General features: G+C 42.2%; 1 protein-coding gene and 2 non-coding genes across 4 annotated transcripts in view; 2 read left to right on the forward strand and 1 right to left on the reverse strand.

Moving 5' to 3' along the window:
• LOC111874632 overlaps positions 1 to 12,819 on the reverse strand; it is a 627,779-nt gene that overhangs the window by 120,536 nt on the left and 494,424 nt on the right. The gene's annotated exons all lie outside the window — the stretch shown is intronic.
• LOC111874637 lies at positions 1,673 to 1,792 on the forward strand. The gene has a single exon (XR_002844596.1). It is a non-coding gene; the product is annotated as a U5 spliceosomal RNA (small nuclear RNA).
• On the forward strand, positions 2,776 to 2,893 carry LOC111874638. Its single transcript, XR_002844597.1, has one exon. It is a non-coding gene; the product is annotated as a U5 spliceosomal RNA (small nuclear RNA).

Consider the following 12,819-nt stretch of genomic DNA (forward strand, 5'->3'; position numbering starts at 1 on the left):
GAAATAAGAAAACGGAAGGCTAATTGGATTGGTCATGTTTTACGCAGAAACTGCCTTCTAAAAGAAGTTATTGAAGGAAAGATAGAGGGGCGGATAGACGTGACAAGAAGACGAGGAAGAAGACGTAAGAAGATGATGGATGACCTTGGGGACAGAAGAGGATACTGTCATTTGAAGGAGAAAGCTCTAGATCGCAATAAGTGGAGGAATTGTTTTGGAAGAGACTGTGGACCTGTCGTCTGACAGATTAGTGATGATGATGATTATTATTATTATATTTGCAGATACACATTGCTCCACTCAACTGGGACGTATTAATTAAATCAACAATATTAAATATCGCTTTAACTTTTAATTAACTAGAAGGATTTATCTTAGTCTACATTTTTAAGATATAGATTCGTTATGTAGATATATGTGTGTGTGCCGATCACAGTCGAAGACGCGGTATAAGGTATAAACTGTCTTCGCCCGCTGGAACACTGGGTTCGTGGGTTCGAATCCCATTTGAGGCATGGATGTCTGTGTGCAGGTAGTGGCCTTGTGACTAGCTGATCTCCTGTCCAAGGAGTGCTACGTTTGTGTAAAAGATCAGGAAACTGAAAGAGTGGCCAAGGCCCAACAAAGGGCTGTAGAGCCATAGATAGACAGATATATGTATTGCAAATATATACAGTGCTTCCAATTCATGATGGTAAAACCTCTGAAGATGGGCAAGACAGGCCGAAACATGTAAGGTAATTTGTCTATTCCCAATAAACTAGTCATATCTGAAGAAATATATATATATATATATATATATATATTACGCGTTAAGTGAAGTTAGCCCTGTACTTTATTATTTAAGCACTATGGTATGAAGACATATCACGGAGTGGGGATATAGCTCCACCTTTCTTCACCTCGGAAGTCGTTGCAGTAACATAATACAAACAAAGAAAGGGATGGAGTAACTGACGTAATTAAACCTGCAAATCATTTTCGCGGTGTAAATACTATTAGCTTAATAGTCGAACTTTCTAGATGACAATAGATCATTGAAGGTTGCAGTGCGGGGGCCGGTTTTTGTGGCACGTAATTCCAGTCCACGCTCTATATATTAGTACATTGTTGGACATGTGAGCCGTACTCGCTTAAAAGGTATCGCGAAGGGCTACGGGTTGGACGACTGGAGTTTGATTCCCGGTAGTGGCAAGGTATTACATTATTTCTACACAGCTTTCATACCGTTTCTTGAGCCCACCCATGCCCCAACACGGTGGATGCTTGGAGTATTTCGTGGGGGATCAATCGGCCGGCGTGTGAAGCTGACATTTCGCATTAAGCACAGGGTCAACTTGACTTTTCCACCATTTCTGTTGGCCATGATTAACAGCCGCCATCGGATAACCGTACAGGAAGAAGCCCACAGCTGACTCGCCTAACCAGGTGGTGGAAACGGGTGGAAATGAAAGGCACTCCAATGGGACCAACTAACAACACTTGTGAAGTCTGGAGACTGTAAAATAAATAATACAACTAAATCCTGCAGAAAATTGTTCCAGTCGAGAGTACTTGATTCCAGTGCGGGCTTTGTTGACGGATAATTTGATTTTTTTGTGTTTTTTATATTAGATCTCACATCGATATGATGTTGTTGTGTGTTTATCATTCTTATACATTATGATTATAGGTACTCTGGTTTCCCTTCAGTGCGCAAAAATCTTTCGCCTTTTACTAAAGATTTCCGTGGAGGGGAATATTTGATGAGTCTTTAAATAATTTTTTTGTAGTGCCCGGCGAAAGCTGGGCCCAATTATGTTTTATGCGTGAATAGTATGTATTATGATGCTTGCTGCTGCTTCAAATTTAATGTTGTCCTGCGAACATAATGACCACTTATCGGTAGACTGAATAACTACATTGAAAACTCAATTCTGCAATGTCTCATGTGTAAAACGGAGATTTCTGCACTTTGCGAAGGAGTTTTACTCACGTTGCTCCGAAATACGCTGGTTCCCGCTGGGCTTAAACAAAGTAATATATCCTTTTCATGGTCACCGATGTGAGAAACTGAGATCCTAACAGAAATATTAAACGTTCTTTGAACCGCGTGTGAAATTGCGGACATTATTTCAGCTGAGAGCTCGTGTAATTTTAGGGGCAATTTCGGGCTTTTAGTCTTGGAAGATCTGTGTATAAGTCAGTGTGCTATATTCCGCGGCAGTAATCAGACGCTAGATAGGTGAAAGAAGTGGAGCACAAAGAAACCAACTCGACCATTTTCATCACTCTTAACGCCTATTTAATCTTGATTGTAAGAAATTATGTGTGCTTTGCCGACTCGGGGGCCCATAAAGTCTCCAATGCAAGTGGGTGCGTTGAGTATTTCGTGGGGGATAAACCGGCAGGCGTGTGAAGCTGACAGTTCACTCCAAGCACAGGGCCAACCTTACTTTTCCACCTTTTCTGTTGGCATGATTAACAGCCGCCACTGGATAACCGTACAGGAAGAAGCCCGTAGCTGACTCGCCTACCCAGGTGGTGGAAACGGGTGGAAATAAAAGGCACTCCAATGGGACCAACTAACAACACTTGTGAAGTCTGGAGACTGTAAAATATGGAATTAAATAAATAATACAACTAAATCCTGCAGAAAAATTGTTCCAGTCGGGAGTACTTGATTCCAATGAGGGCTTTTTGAAGGGTAATTCGATTTCCTGTGTTTTATACATTAGCTCTCACGCCGTTAAGATGTTGTTATGTGTTTATCCTTCTTATACATGTTCACTGTCAATGCTCTGGTTTCCTTTCACTACGTATAAATCTTTCGCCTTTTACTAAAGATTTCCGTGGAAGGGAGCATATGATGAGTCTTTAAATAATTTTTTGTAGTGCCCGGCGAAAGCTGGGTCGAATTATGATTACCAAGTTTATTTTGTGTGTGGAAATTATTATTATATAGTAAAACCTGCCTTAAAAGGAAATATTTTCACGTCACTTGACTTTGGGGCTGAAAAAGTTAAGTAACCTGGATTAAACGGAAACTGTCTAACGCGGACAACGGAAATCAAAATAAGCTTTATACGGAAAATTTCCAGTCTTCCGGAATGCATCGTTTAGAATAATTTTAGGCATTCTACAGAATTTTGTTTTCCCTAACTCTTTAAAATAAACTTCTAACGGTACTGCACTACCTGCACTGAGATTCAGCAGAATTGTTTTCCCCTTCTGGAAATTGTATTCAGTAAGGGCTCTAGGGCCGGTCACGGTAGCCGAGCGGTCTAAGGCATGTACCGTCTTCGCTCGCCTGGAAACCGGGATCGTGGGTTCGAATCCCACTCAGGGAATTGATGTTTAGTTCGTGTGTATGCGTTTTTCTGTGATTGTGTACAGGTAGAGGCCTTGCGACGAGCTGATCACCCGCCCAAGGAGTCCTACCGAACGTGTAAGATCTAGAAAACCGAAGTGAACGAAGAAGTTCATGGAGGTAGGCATAGGCCCATTGGGGCTGTAGTGCCAAGGAAAAAAAAAAGGGCTCTAGGCCTACAGTTTTACTTTAGTCTAGCAGTTGTCATCATGGCTACAAAGACAAGAGTTGTTCTTGATCTTAACACAAGATTAAACGTGACTCAGGCGAGTGAGCGAGATAAATTGTCTGTTAAGCAGATCATGAAGATGTTTAACGTCGGTAAAACTGAAGTGTATGAGATGCTAAAGAATAAAACGGAAATTTTGAAGCGGTGGGAAACTTGTGCTAATCGAAAAATAAAGAGAGAACTTAAAAAAACTGCAAACGAAGACGTTAATGAAATAGTGTGGCAGTGGTTTGTCAGTGTGAGGGCGAAAAATCACCGGTTGTCGGGTCCTATGGTACAGGAATATGCTAAAAAAGTCGCTGAAAAACTGGGGAAGACTGAATTCAAAGCCTCTGACGGATGGTTGGAGAGTTTTCGCAAAAGACATCGGATAGTTTTAATGAACTTTGTGGTGATTCAAGTGATGTAAATAGTGAGACCATTGAGGAATGGGAAGCTAAATTGCCATCCATAATCGAGGGATATGAACCTGAAAACATAGCGAACGGTGATGAGACTGGACTGTTCTTCCGCGCGCTTCCGAATAAATCGCTTTTTCTGAAAGGTGAAAAATGTTTGGGAGGAAAACTGTGCTAAGAAAGATTGACTGTTTTTCTATGTGGTTTTATGTCAGGTGAAATGGCATGTGATTGGCATGGCAGCAAAGCCACGATGCTTCCGAAAGACATACAGAAACTTCCCGTTGAGTGGAGATCCAATAAAAAGGCATGGATGACGTCACAGATCATGGAGGAATGGCTAACGGCCTTCAATGGTAGAATGAAAATGCAAAACCGGCATGTTTTGTTGTTCTTGGATAACGCAACATGCCACCCCATATCGAACTCTCCAACGTGCGACTTGCTTGGTTCCCTCCAAACACCACTAGTGTTTCTCAACCAATGGATCAGGGCATCATTCGGAATGTTAAGGTCCACTATCGTAAATTATTAATGCAATCTTTGCTCGTCAAAACAGATTCTACATCATCCGCCTCTGAACTTGCAAGAACTGTCTCGGTTCTAGAGGCGGTTATTTGGACCAGTCAAGCAGTAAAGAAGTTGCTACCAGAAACTGTGACAAAGTGTTTAGAAAAAGCAGGATTTTATACGGTAGAAGTTGCTCCTAGTGTAGAAAATGGGAATGACCAGGACTTACAACATTGCATGACTGAAGCTGCTTTCAGTAACTGCAATGCTGAGGACTACATCAACATAGACAAAGATGTGCAAACAGAACCAGACACAATGGATATCGATGTATTAGTCGAGAATTTTAGAGAAAATCGAAAAGGAAGAGAGGAGGAGGAGGAAGAGGAAGAAGAAGAAAATGACATTGTGATAGAAGAAAAGTGTACAGTGAAGACTTATCAGGAAGCTGCCAACAGTTTAAAGGTACTGCAGGAGTTTGCCGTGCAACGGAATGATTCAGACATGCTTACTTTAATTTCTCAAGCTAAAGTGTTTGTGGAAAGTCAGGCAGCCAAGAGAGTAAACTGCGTGCAAAAAACTCTGCCGGAGTTCTGGTAAAATTATAAAAAGCAAGTACTGCAATTTTTTCCTGTTCAGTGTATGTTTGCATGTGTTCAATGATTATAGTGTGAATAAATTAATGAGCATGTTGTTTTGTTTTGTCTCAAATACGTTTATGTCCTGGTTTAGTTATTATAGTATACCTTCATTAAACGGAAACCTGGCTTCAGCGGAATTTTTTTCTGGTCCCTTGAAATTCCGTTTAAGACAGGTTTACTGTATAATGTAACTATATGAACACTGAATAACTCTACACAGTTCGAATCTGAAATTGGAGGTATCTTATATCTCCGAAACGTCGACAATATATCCACAAGATACTAAGGCCCAAGAGCAAAATCACCTACAACAAAAGTTTCAGTGACGCAACTGAAAACAACGGAAGGGTCTGTTAGTGTGTACCATTTCGCACACAGGAGTATGTAAAGGCAAATACACAGAATTTGTGCATATCATAAAGATATTTCTTCGACGCAGTGATAGGATGTTTGCTCGTGGACATCGGGTGAAGTGATCCAGTTCTAGTCTCGCAACAAGTTCACAACACAGTATTTATTCTTTCTCAGTCCATAGAACCGCTGCCAGCCAGCCCTTTGCACCAAGTCACATCAGGTTGAGGAAACACGTACGGGCCAGGCCACATTTCCAACTGCATATTCGCTGTATCGATTGACGAGAAGCTAGGAAAGGAAAATTCCTGTTTTCTCTACCCATAACCTTTCAAAGACTAGTCAGAGTCAAACTCACGTTAAGACCGAGGGTCAGTCGCCAGTCAGTCTTTGTGTCGATCCCCATCTGAGGCCCAAGACCAGATTTCTGCTACTGTAACACAGTTGCGGTTGTGACGAAGTGGGGCGTCTTCTCTGATATGAGGATGGGTCTGTCAAAATCATTAGTACATGTCACCAAAATTAGCGTTTTATGTCTAGGCATTCTACAATTATCTGTCAAAGCGTCCGGTTCCTTCTGGATACCTACTGTTTAAGCCTCTGTCAGTGTAAGCCTGGCATAGCAAATCATGCCCTAACTCATATAACTCATGTTACAACGGCTGTCTTGCACGTGAATGGTCGTACGCTTGACTACCGCCAAGCTTAAGCCTCTTGTAATTTCTGCGTCGGGCTTCACAGTTTTTGATGTCGCGAACATTTCCATTTTCATGATTTTGGATGATTTGTATTTGTTGCTCGCAAAATTTCGTTATGTAACCATAAATGCAGGCTGAGCCATAGCTCAAGCGGTTAGTCGCTGGCTTCCGACCGCGGCGACCCGGGGTTTGGTCAAGTGGGATTTGTGGTGGACAAAGGGGCGCTGGGGCGGGATTTCTTTGAGTACTTCGGTTTCCTCTGCCAATCTTCATTCCACCAAATTCTCCATCATCATAATCACCCTGGGCAGGCTGTAAAAACTTTATTAGTGCGAAATCCAAAGAAGTGAAAACCGGATTGTCTGAATAGACAAATCTTGTAGAATCTTCTAAGGTAGGCTGTAACTCAAAAATGGATATTTTTGCCAGTGATGACATTCCTGACTACAACAAAATTTTATGTTTTATTTAAGTATCAACAGAAGGAAACAAAAATAGCTTAAAGCCACGCATGAATATTACGGATTAATTTCTTTTTCTTCCGCAGAGATGATTTTTCTTCTTCGCCTCACACAGATAATAATTCTTTATGCTCGCTCAGGCACGTGTAAGTTGTGGCGATAAGCAGTATGAGAGGCGGTTATCAAAAAAAAAACGCTAATTCTGTATCCATATCCTATAAGGAACCCTTTATTTTCAGCTCTATTTTTCGCTTGTCGAATAAACATTGACGGTTTTATCTGCGGATTTATTTGCATATTTTTAACGACGATGTCAGTTGCACTGAAGAGGGATGAAATATTAATAAGTGCAGAAAACTGGACAGGAGCTTCATAACTCGTAGTTTCTAGCAAATACAATTACAATGATCAAGTCAAGGAGGAAGATACGAGTAGGGCGTATAGCACGCGTGGGGAGGAGAAGAATGCATAGAGGGTTTTGGTGAGAAAGTCAGAAGGATACAGATTACAAGGAAGTCCTAGACGTAGGTAGGATAATATTAAAATGCAACTTGGAGAAACATGATGGGGTGCTATGGACTGGATTCATCAGGTACAGGATAAGGACCAGTGAAGGACTCTTGTGAACAGGGTACTGAATACAAAATATTAGGAAAATGCTGAACAGCTGAAAGACTGGCAGCTTCTCAAGAAGGTCTCAGCACAATGAAGTTAGTTAGTGTGCTTGTCAGTATCTGAGAAGGTACAGCGTCAAGTGGCTAGATGATAATGAATTGAAAATGATGCGGTAGGAAGTGGTGGTGGCCTAATTTAGAGGTACTGTCCTGAATTTGCCTCAAGGGTGTGAGCAAACGGACAAAAATTCAGCATTGTCGGTGTTCCAGACGAGATTCGAACCCAGGTTGTCTCCTAAATACAAATGAGAAGCATTACCGGTTGCGCCATTTTGTTCTGCTTAGTTTGGACGTCTGAAGTTGAAGCATGGCTACCACCTTGTCGTCGGTAAGACTGAGAAACCCTCAGGTTGGTAACTTAACGCGCCACTTAACGAAAGATGTATTGATTACCGATTCTTCCGGTTCAGACACCCAAGTCGAACCTTTAAGCAGAAGCGTGGCAGTCGAAATCGTTCAGGACAGAAAGGAAGTAACAATATCCAGATCGCCCCACCCCTCCCTGCCTCGGGTAGCGAACAGAATACGAGTGTTTCCCGCACTGAATGCAATTCGGACCGATTGAGAGGGCTTCCAGTCAAGCCACCATCACGGAAGGGGTTTCTTAATTGCGGGAGAATGCGTCACATGTTGAACGCCATGGGAATTGGTTCTGGGATCGATGAACATCGCGCCTACACACTGAATTTCTTCTCTCCTCCAGTAAAGCTGCAAATCTTTTGGGACTCATTTAAATCATCAGCCAGCCACATATTTTCCTTTCTACGATGCCCGGGGGTACTGATCGAAAATTTATGCAGAAAATTGGATGCATTTCGTATCTGAGGTTCTCACAATGGCCTCCATGAAGAGTTCTATCTTCTCGGATACAATGCTACGTACTGCGCTGAAAATTGAACGACGTTTTGGAAGAGCATGTAGCCTAGACCAGAATGAAGCAGGCCGGTTTCTCATGGCGGCGGCCCGAGTTCGAGTACAGGTCAGGTCATGTGGGATTTGAGGTGGACAAAGTGATATTTAGGCAGATTTTCTCTAAATACTTCGGTCTCCCCTGTGAATTCTCATTCCACTGCCTGCTCCACAGTCATCATCATCTGTCATCCGAGGTTGGTTCAATAGGCCAATTAATGACCCACGTACAAAGCGGACTCATTCACACCCCATCCTAAGATAACTACGTGGCATGTAGTCCGCAAGCGAAGTATACCGACCGAGCGACCGTCGCTTGTCAGCGAAGTTAGTGCCAACTTTTGTGGATAGAGGGTGTCGCGTGGTCAGCGTAACGAATCCCCACGGCTGTTAATCTCGGTTTTCTAGACCAGACCACACCCTAAGGCCACCCTAAGATACCAAAAAAAAAAAAAAAAAAANGAAACGAAATTTCCTTCCTAAACGACTGCTGATTTAAAACGAAGTATAGGACGTTATATCCCAGACGACTGATTTCTTTAAGGGGATTCATGCTCGGAGCCTGTACATCGCAGAGGTTCCCGCTTTGTACTATACTGCAAGGAAAGTGGTCAATGCAGGGATTGTTGCGACATCCAAGCACATCCCGTCAGGTGTCCGAGAAGACTCAGTATCTCAGAATGAAGTCATTATCAGCACGAATGTTCAGGCGTGAGAGTCCGATCTGGCCCAGCACCCCGCTCTCCTAGTGGACCACAATTCGGAAGTCTGTTCGTGATACGATTCAACATTGTCACAGAGTTTATGCTGAGATCAGCTCCACGGAGATGAGTTCCTCCTGAGAAGTCGCATGTCCCTCAGCTACTCAAGAATTTCCATACATTTTACGGAGCCCTAATGTTCATTGCCGTGTTCACAAGAGCCCTCCACTGGTCTCTGGTTGAGGCACTATGCTACAAGCCGGAAGGTCGCGGATTCAAGTCCCGATGAGGACATTGGATTTTTTTCAATTTACCTAATCCTTCCAGCCGCACTATGGCCCTGGGGTAAACTCAGCCTCTAATAGAAATGAGTACTTTCTCACTTACCCATGGAGCTGAGCCCTTCTTGAGGAGCCGCCAATTCTGCAACTACTCAAGAACTTCCCAGCATTTTATGGAACCCGAAGGTTCATTATCGTGTTCACAAGAGCCCTCCACTGGTCCCTATCCTCAGCCAGATCAATCCAATACATACCATCCCATCCTATCTCTAAGATCCATCTTAATATTGTCCGCCCACCTACGCCTTGGTCTTCCTTGTGCTCTCTTTCCTTCTGGATTTCCCACCAATATCCCATAAACATTCCTCGTCTCCCTCATTCCTGCTACATGACCTGCCCATCTCATCCTCCTTGACTTGATCATTCTAATTATACTTGGAAAAGAGAACAAGTTATGAAGCTCCTCATTATGGAGTTTTCTCAACAGGGCGCGCCATGCCGTGGTGACAGGAACCCACCTAACATGGAACAGACATGAGTACCGGGAATTAATTAAATAATTGTTCTGGGGAGTAAAGCGCGCCCGGCGCGTAAGGCTGACAACCTTACCGCCATTTTTGACCCGACTTTCTAGATAATGTGGGACCCTCAACGTCTCACAACCCTATGGGCCTTCACGGCCTGGTACAGGGACAGCTTTACTTTTCTTTTCTTTCTTTTTTCTTTTTACTTTTACTTTTATATTATTTCTCTTAGATACATTTAGTATTATCTTCCCATCTAGATCTAGTTTTCCTAGTGGCCTGTTTCCTTCTGGCTTTCCCTCTAAAATCGTATACGTATTCTCTTTCTCCCTCTTCGTGCTACAAACCCTTCCAATTTCATTCTCCATGACCTAATCATTGAGCCTTTTATTTCACCCATCTTCGATCCAAATAAACTCCTGAGCATTCTTAAATATTTGTATTTTTCTCATGTATGAATCAGTGGCCGAGAGACCTGAGGCATGAACTGTATTCGCTCGCTCGGACGCTGGAATCGTGAGTTCGAATTCCACTCAAGGCATGAATATCTGTGTGCATTTATTCTGTCTTTATGTTGTTCTGTATGTAGGTACGGCTTTGTGATGTGCTGATCCCGCGTCCAAGGAGTCCTACTGACGCCGTGGAAGATCAAGAAACTGAAAATCGGCCAAGGTCATAAAAATGGCTTTGACTCCAGAGACAGATAGGAATTATTACAATATTACATGTTTCATATGGGTTCCTTTCACACTAAGGGACAAATACTGAAGGTTTGTGAGAACAGGTGCTAAGGTGGTTATTGGGAAAAACTGCATAGGCCCTAATGAGGAGCTTCATAACTTGCATTCTCCATAAGACATTAAAAAATCCGATCGAATGAAGGATAATATGGCGGACGTGTACCACGCATAGCGAGATCAGAATTGGATAGCAACGGTAGTCGGAATATATGAACATAAGAGACCACTTGGAAGACATAAACGTAAATGGGAATATAATATAAAAATGGATCTTAGAGAAACAGAGTGGGAAGATATGAAAGGGATTAAACTGGCTTAAGATAAGGAGCACTGGCGGACCGGTTTGAGTACCATAATGAACCTTCGCGTGCAGTAGAACGTCAAGATATTACTGATCACATGATTGGATGTCTCCCGGTTTTTTAAAGGCGAGTCTATACCACAGGGCTACTCAATTTGTCAGTGTGTAATTTGTGACATATCTTCACATCTCTGAAGCTTTCAAGACGCTAAAGTTCATAAAATCTTCTCGGGGTGTCAGTCTTATCAGTTTGCCGAAAATTAGCCATGTTTCTCTGCCCACATCATCAGTGACTGATCACAGCCTGGTCCCCGATGTCAAGATTTTATCATCTTCACGTTTCGTTTAATACGGATATGCATGTTTTGCTAGTGATTTCATAAATTGCGTCTTAGTACCTTCTTTCCTGTTAAGTGTCTGTGAGCGTCTAAACTTGTGGTTAACATGAAAGGACACGCCTTCTTATTCTCTCATAAAATTATATAGTGACATGACGCCCGAAAGCCGGAACAGCGAAGTCAGAATAGATGTTCATTACTAGGAAACGACTCGGGAAACACACTCCCGCGGCAACGAATCTGCAAGAAACAATCGCGTAACTTCCGTTGTTATGCAAGTGCGCTATAAAGGAAGCTTTCCCAACAATAGAGAGGCTATGTTATTTACGTGATCCGTGTAAAGTGATTATAAAGAAGACTTCAGGTGAGAAGAACTGAGTCGAGAGTCGAGACGCCATCTTGCCAGGATATGAGCTGGGGAGCAGAGGAACTGAATTGAGTCGAGTCTTCGGAATTGGCAGCTGCAGAATAGTGGCAAGAAAGGAATTAGGCCGTGAAAAGACTTCATGTGTGATGTAAAGTTACAGTGGTACTGTTATAAATCCGTTGCCAGGATATGACTAATGAAGACTGAGGGCATTAATGTGTGTAGCAGTGAACTGTAAAGTGTGTAGATCAGCGATACTGCTTGTTGTTCCGAGTTGCGTGTATAAGGTGTCAATAAATCCAACCATCCAATCCAAAACCCGTCTTATAAGTCACACGTGACAGAGAAAGAGAGTGAAGGTTCAGGGAAATCCCGATGTCAGGGTAAGAAACGTATTACATAATCTATGACGCAGTCCGTATGACACGTATTGATGGGAACATGCAAAGTGCGGAATCGATTTGGAGCGGTACAAGCCGCGCTGGGTGGGAAAGGCTTTACGCCTCAGTGGAAGCCGAACACGGCGACCTGAAATGTGGATAAAAACTGAAAGCCTTAATATAAAAAAAAAAGTTAAATTGCTTTTGTGATGAGAGTCTTCCAGCTCCATAAAATGTTTCCGTATATTTATCCCAAATATTTTATTCAAAAAATAATTTAAATATAATGACTATATATATCTAATCTTTTGGAAATGATGATAGTTTTTACTAAAGAAATGAGTACCAGGAATCTTCGTGCGGGTAAAGCGCGGCCGGCGTGTAAGGTTGGTATCCTCACCGCCACATGTGAGCCGATTGTCTACAACAGGCATGTCAAACTCAACTTGTACAGAGGGCCATCTCAGCCCTATAAATAATAGTCCAGAACCGCACATCAAAATAGAAATATGCATTAGATTTTGATACAATGAAATTTAATTCTATTTATTATTTAGAAATAATTTCAATATAATTACCTAAAGCCACATATCTCACAGTTTTAAAAAGCAAGAGAATGTCATTTTTGACAAGTATCAAACAAACATATACAAGAAAACTCGTAGTTGATAATTTAATGTTTAATTCTAACCTTTATACGTTCATCACAATGTAACATCAGCACCTGTCGCTGTGTGAAAATGAACTGAATGACAATGTACAAGAGACTACCGGACTAGTAGGAAAGTGTATCTTGTCTCAATGGTCTTAAAAGTGAAAGTTTGCTAGCAGCCCATTAGACAATGGCTGGAGGTTGCAAGCGAGTTCTGAAGGTAGAAATCCCTTGCACTTGTCTGTGAGTTTCCACCCTCCTTGCATTCTTACTACGCCTCCAAAAGGGATTCTTCGAAATACTTGGGGTCAGTTG

The sequence above is a fragment of the Cryptotermes secundus genome, unplaced genomic scaffold (genome assembly GCF_002891405.2).
Source record: "Cryptotermes secundus unplaced genomic scaffold, Csec_1.0 scaffold20, whole genome shotgun sequence".
Lineage (NCBI taxonomy): Eukaryota > Metazoa > Arthropoda > Insecta > Blattodea > Kalotermitidae > Cryptotermes > Cryptotermes secundus.